Raw genomic sequence first — 7,437 nt, forward strand, 5'->3', positions numbered from 1 at the left:
CTCACTGGGATACGGGTCCGACACACACATTGACTCTCACTGGGGTACGGGTTCCACACACACTGACTCTCACTGGGGTACGGGTTCCACACACACTGACCCTCACTGGGGTATGGGTCCCACACACACTGACTCTCACTGGGGTACGGGTTCCACACACACTGACCCTCACTGGGGTACGGGTTCCACACACACTGACTCTCACTGGGATACGGGTCCGACACACACATTGACTCTCACTGGGGTACGGGTTCCACACACATTGACTCTCACTGGGGTACGGGTTCCACACACATTGACTCTCACTGGGGTACGGGTTCCACACACATTGACTCTCACTGGGGTACGGGTTCCACACACACTGACTCTCACTGGGCTACGGGTTCCACACACACTGACTCTCACTGGGCTACGGGTCCCACACACACTGACTCTCACTGGGGCACTGGGTCCCACACACACTGACTCTCACTGGGATACGGGTCCGACACACACTGACTCTCACTGGGCTACGGGTTCCACACACACTGACTCTCACTGGGGCACTGGGTCCCACACACACTGACTCTCACTGGGATACGGGTCCGACACACACTGACTCTCACTGGGGTACGGGTCCGACACACACTGACTCTCACTGGGCTACGGGTTCCACACACACTGACTCTCACTGGGGTACGGGTTCCACACACAGTGACCCTCACTGGGGTACGGGTTCCACACACACTGACCCTCACTGGGGTACGGGTCCCACACACACTGACTCTCACTGGGATACGGGTCCGACACACACTGACTCTCACTGGGGTACGGGTTCCACACACATTGACTCTCACTGGGGTACGGGTCCCACACACACTGACTCTCACTGGGGTACGGGTCCCACACACATTGACTCTCACTGGGGTACGGGTTCCACACACATTGACTCTCACTGGGGTACGGGTTCCACACACACTGACTCTCACTGGGGTACGGGTCCCACACACACTGACTCTCACTGGGGTACGGGTTCCACACACACTGACCCTCACTGGGGTACGGGTCCGACACACACTGAATATCACTGGGATACGGGTCCGACACACACTGACTCTCACTGGGGTACGGATTCCACACACACTGACTTAGGACAGGCACGATTTAAAAGCAAGTCATTGAATACCTGACATTGGGCGGGCAATGTTAACTAAATGTTACCTCCACCCTTTCGAAAGGGACCAGCTTTTATGTCTTTATTTTCTCCCCCTCTCTTGTAACACAGTCACTAATAACTCACAGACACCTTTGCCCATTCTACATGTATGAACCCCAAGAGCGAGGGTGGGGGGTATTTACCTGCTGGGGGCATCTAAACGCACTCTAAACCATACTTCCCCACGTGTCACACAGCGTCACGCAGGGAACAGTCAATAAACAGCAGCTAACACACCAGGCTTTGACTCTGGGAACTTCTGGTGCAGTTGGTTCCACAGCACATCAGGTGGTGTACATTGTTACTGAGCTATTGGGAGTCGCTGTCAGAGTTCTACACCTGGACATCCCTGATTTGGAAGTCAGTCCTTTTCAGACAAATCTATTAATAAGGGAAATCAGCCAGGGTTCCTGCTCCTGATCACTGTCCAGTGACCCCTGGGTTAGAGGGAGGGGGGAAATCAGCCAGGGTTCCTGCTCCTGATCTCTGTCCAGTGACTCTGGGTTAGACAGAGAGGGGAAATCAGCCAGGGTTCCTGCTCCTGATCTCTGTCCAGTGACTCTGGGTTAGACAGAGAGGGGAAATCAGCCAGGGTTCCTGCTCCTGATCTCTGTCCAGTGACTCTGGGTTAGACAGAGAGGGGAAATCAGCCAGGGTTCCTGCTCCTGATCTCTGTCCAGTGACTCTGGGTTAGAGAGAGAGGGGAAATCAGCCAGGGTTCCTGCTCCTGATCTCTGTCCAGTGACTCTGGGTTAGACAGAGAGGGGAAATCAGCCAGGGTTCCTGCTCCTGATCTCTGTCCAGTGACCCCTGGGTTAGAGAGAATGGGGGAAATCAGCCAGGGTTCCTGCTCCTGATCACTGTCCAGTGACCCCTGGGTTAGAGGGAGGGGGGAAATCAGCCAGGGTTCCTGCTCCTGATCACTGTCCAGTGACTCTGGGTTAGAGAGAGAGGGGAAATCAGCCAGGGTTCCTGCTCCTGATCTCTGTCCAGTGACTCTGGGTTAGACAGAGAGGGGAAATCAGCCAGGGTTCCTGCTCCTGATCTCTGTCCAGTGACCGCTGGTACAAAGTGTAAGTATCGGGATGTCAGGTGTGGACAGGATCAGTTATGATACAGCCCCCTAAGATCAAATATCCTGCTGACTTTACTGTCCAGGCTCAGAAAGGGCAGATTGTGCACAGAACCTGTACCCCAGTGAGAGTCAATGCTCGATTCTAAAGTGGGGGGGGGGGGGGGGGGGGCCCGGCGGATATGGCTGAGCTGTTGTGTGGACATCCCACTGGGGACGTGAAGACCCAGCCCAGCTTCGTTACCATAAATCTTTGGCACAGTTCGAGGAAATCCTTTTAGAACTGCAACATTGCTCCAGCCTTTATGGGGTTAAACTCATACAACCAAAGCTGGTTGGTGAGAGTATGTTTTATTAATCTGAACTAAACTAAGAATCTAAGGGCAGGTATTTTATTCTGCTGTTCTCATAGCAACACGGGGGCAGAGACATGAACGGCCTGTTACCATGGCAACAGCTCACCCCATTCCCGAAAAACCAAAGGCACAAACCACTCATAAATCAGAGATAGTGTCAGCTGACATCCTCTGGGAATAAACTTCTCTCTCAGGCCCATCCTAACTGAAAACAAAACAGATCCAAATGCAGCTCCGATCTTCGTCATACTGCGTGTTATCCTGGGGTCTTTCAGGGGCGAGGAACACGGTGTGTGTGACCCCCGAAGCGGGTAGTACACCTGGGGACCCAGCACGTGGAGACCCCAGGGCTAAAAGCGTTAAATTATGAGGACGGGTTGCACAGACTAGTCTTATATTCCATTGAATTTAGAAGATTAAGGGGTGATCTAATTGAGGTGTTTAAGACGATTAAGGGAGTTGACAGGACCGATAGAGAGAAACTATTTCCTGTGGTGGGGAGAGCCCAGAACCTTAAAATTCACACCAGGCCATTCAGGGAATGATCTCAGGAAGCATTTGTTCACACAAGGCGAGCGGAAATCTGGAACTCTCTCCCCCAAAAAGCTGTTGAGGCTGGGGGTGGGGGGTGGTCAATTGGAAAGTTCAAAATGGAGATTGATAGATTGTTTTAGGTATGGGGATTAAAAGGTAAGGAACAAAGGCCGGTAGATCAAGTTAAGATACAAATCGGCCATGATGGAATTGAATGGTGGAAGACTCGAGGGGCTGAATGGCCTCCTCCAGCTCCTGGTCACATGACTGGAGGCAGAATAGAATCAGATTCAAACTCAGCTTATTCTCAACATTCTGATCTTGTGAATCTTTCATCAAGTTCCAATCTGCTGTGTTTGCAAAAACATTTCATAGCCAGTGAGCTTTTTTTTTTAACTCACTAGTTGCCCCAAGAACTCAGTAACATAGAAAATGGGAGCAGGATCAGTATTCCTGCACTATCTCCATATCCCTCGATATCTTTAATATCTAGAAATCTATCCATCTCTGTCTTGAACATACTCAATGACAGGGCCTGCACAGCCCTCTGGGGTAGAGAATTCCAAAGATTCACTGCCCTCTGAGTGTACAAATTCCTCCTCATCTCAGTCCTAAATGGCCTACCTCTTATTCTGAGACTGTGTCCCTTGGTTCTAGACCACCCCCAGCCAGAGAAAACATCCTTCCTGCATCGATCCTGTCGAGCCCTGTATGAATTTTGTATGCTTCAATGAGATCACCTCTTATTCTTCTAAACTCCAGAGAATATAGGCCCAGTCTCCTCATAGGAAAATCCCACCATCCCAAGGATTAGTCTGGTGAACCTTGCTCTACGGCAAGTATATCCTTCCTTAGATAAGACCACCAAAACTATACACAATACTCCAAGTGTGGTCTCACCAATATGATACAATTGCAGCAAGAGTTCTTTACTCATGCACTCAAATCCTCTTGCAATAAAGGCCAACATCCCATTTGCCTTCCTAATTGCAGCTGCATGTTAGCTTTCAGTAACTTATGAACAAGGACACCCAGATCCTTCCCAATCCCTCACCATTTACGATATACTGTGCATTTCTGTTTTACCTACCAAAGTGGATGATATATTCCATCTGCCATGTTCTTGCCCACTCACTTAACCTGTCTAAATCCCCTTGAAGCCTCCTTGCATTCTCCTCACAACTTATATTCCCTCCTAGTTTTGTGTCATCAGTGAACTTGGAAGTATTACATTTGGTCCCCACATCTAAATCATTTATATAGATTGTGAATGGCTGGGGCTCAACATTGATCTTTGCAGTACCCCACTCGTCCCAGCCTGCCAACCTGAGAATGACCCATTTATTCCACCTCTGTTTTCTATCCATTAATCAATTCTCAATCCATACCAGTATATTACCCCCAATCCCAAATGCTCTAATTTTGTTTACTAGCCTCCTCTGAGAGATCTTATTGAAGGCCTTCTGAAAATCCAAATACACCACATTCATTGGATCCCCCTTATCGATTCTGCTAGTTACATCCTCAAAAAACTCTAAGCGGTGGTGGTGGTGAAGAGGCCAATCAAGGATAGTAGTGGGAAGTTGTGTGTGGAATCGGAGGAGATAGGGGAAGTGTTAAATGAATATTTTTCGTCAGTATTTACAGTGGAGAAAGAAAATGTTGCCGAGGAGAATACTGAGATACAGACTACTAGGCTAGATGGGATTGAGGTTCACAAGGAGGAGGTGTTAGCAATTTTGGAAAGTGTGAAAATAGATAAGTCCCCTGGGCCAGATGGGATTTATCCTAGGATTCTCTGGGAAGCCAGGGAGGAGATTGCAGAGCCTTTGTCCTTGATTTTTATGTCGTCATTGTCGACAAGAATAGTGCCGGAAGACTGGAGGATAGAAAATGTTGTCCCCTTGTTCAAGAAGGGGAGTAGAGACAGCCCTGGTAATTATAGACCTGTGAGCCTTACTTCGGTTGTGGGTAAAATGTTGGAAAAGGTTATAAGAGATAGGATTTATAATCATCTTGAAAAGAATAAGTTCATTAGCGATAGTCAGCACGGTTTTGTGAAGGGTAGGTCGTGCCTCACAAACCTTATTGAGTTTTTTGACAAGGTGACCAAACAGGTGGATGAGGGTAAAGCCGTGGATGTGGTCTATATGGATTTCAGTAAGGCGTTTGATAAAGTTCCCCATGGTAGGCTATTGCAGAAAATACAGAAGTATGGGATTGAAGGTGAATTAGTGCTTTGGATCAGAAATTGGCTAGCTGAAAGACAGAGGGTGGTGGTTGATGGTAAATGTTCATCCTGGAGTATAGTTTCTAGTGGTGTACCGCAAGGATCTGTTTTGGGGCCACTGCTGTTTGTCATTTTTATAAATGACCTGGATGAGGGTGTAGAAGGGTGGGTTAGTAAATTTGCGGATGACACAAAGGTCGGTGGAGTTGTGGATAGTGCCGAAGGATGTTGTAGGTTACAGAGGGACATAGATAGGCTGCAGAGCTGGGCTGAGAGATGGCAAATGGAGTTTAATGCGGAAAAGTGTGAGGTGATTCACTTTGGAAGGAGTAACAGGATTGCAGAATACTGGGCTAATGGGAAGATTCTTGGTAGTGTAGATGAGCAGAGAGATCTTGGTGTCCAGGTACATAAATCCCTGAAAGTTGCCACCCAGGTTAATAGAGCTGTTAAGAAGGCATATGGTGTGTTAGCTTTTATTAGTAGGGGGATCGATTTTAGGAGCCACGAGGTTATGCTGCAGCTGCACAGAACTCTGGTGCGGCCGCACCTGGAGTACTGCGTGCAGTTCTGGTCACCGCATTATAGGAAGGATGTGGAAGCTTTGGAAAAGGTGCAGAGGAGATTTACCAGGGTGTTGCCTGGTATGGAGGGAAGGTCTTACGAGGAAAGGCTGAGAGACTTGAGGTTGTTTTCGTTAGAGAGAAGGAGGAGAAGAGGTGACTTAATAGAGACATACAAGATAATCAGAGGGTTGGACAGTTGTGGATAGTGAGAGCCTTTTTCCTCGGATGGTGATGGCAAACACGAGGGGACATAGCTTTAAGTTGAGGGGTGATAGATATAGGACAGATGTCAGAGGTAGTTTCTTTACACAGAGAGTAGTAGGGGCGTGGAACGCCCTGCCTGCAACAGTAGTAGACTCGCCAACTTTAAGGGCATTTAAGTGGTCATTGGATAGACATATGGATGAAAATGGAATAGTGTAGGTGAGATGGTTTCACAGTTCAGCGCAACATCGAGGGCTGAAGGGCCTGTACTGCGCTGTAATGTTCTATGTTCTAAGAGTTGCCTTCCACCCCTGGTAGTGATCTTGATTTAACTTCCTGGGTGACAGCAGAGATCAGTGCCCTGGGCCAATATTTATCCCTCAAACACAAAGAGATACACTGGCCATTCACATATTATTTGTGGCAGCTTGCGGTGTAAAAATTGGCTGCCTACATTACAAGTGTCTACACTGCACAAAGTAATATATTGCCTGCCATGCATTTTGGGATGTCCTGAGGTCATGAACGCTAGCTATATAAATGCAAGTTTCCCCTGAAATGAGGCATTAACAAGTTCCAGTTGCCTATTCCAGTGTGTGTATTCCTGGAAGATTAGGGCCCTAGCCAGCATTCCTCCCTCAACTACCACTACGTGAGAATCTAGTCATTCATTTCATGGGATCTGACTGTGCACGATCAGGAAAAACCCTATGCGGCAAATGAGACATATTAATTTCATCAAATAGAAACGTACCTTAGACTTTGAATGGGAAAAATCCTACAAGGTAACTTTAAAAACAAAAACTAGCAGCCAAGATGGCCACTGCAATTTATATTTGAAACACCAGGAGATTGGACTGGAAACAAAGAATGTAACAAGAAGCCCAGTCAGAACAATACTTTGGCTAACTGAGATGATTTGCCAGATAATCCTGGTTAGTGAGCCACAGTCATCCGAGGCATTCATAAGTAGAGATGTCCTCCGGGGATGCACACTGGCAGTCTGACCCAAGAGGAGTTTTGAACTTTGGACCTCATTAAAAACAAAGGGTATTGATAGAACCATGTGATAGTTTCTTCAGAGATGAGAAAGCTGGAAGTTTTGTCACAGACAGCAAACAGGCAATAACTAAGTATACAGCAATGAAGCAGGCAGCTACTCCCATCTCTCTCACCTCAGAAAACATCAAGAAAAAAAACTAGCCACAACTGGGAACCCTCCAAGCCTACAGACAGGAACAGCCAGCAACCAGGGAAGAGAATCAACTACCAATTCTGCC

This window comes from Heterodontus francisci, chromosome 36 (genome assembly GCF_036365525.1).
Source record: "Heterodontus francisci isolate sHetFra1 chromosome 36, sHetFra1.hap1, whole genome shotgun sequence".
NCBI lineage: Eukaryota > Metazoa > Chordata > Chondrichthyes > Heterodontiformes > Heterodontidae > Heterodontus > Heterodontus francisci.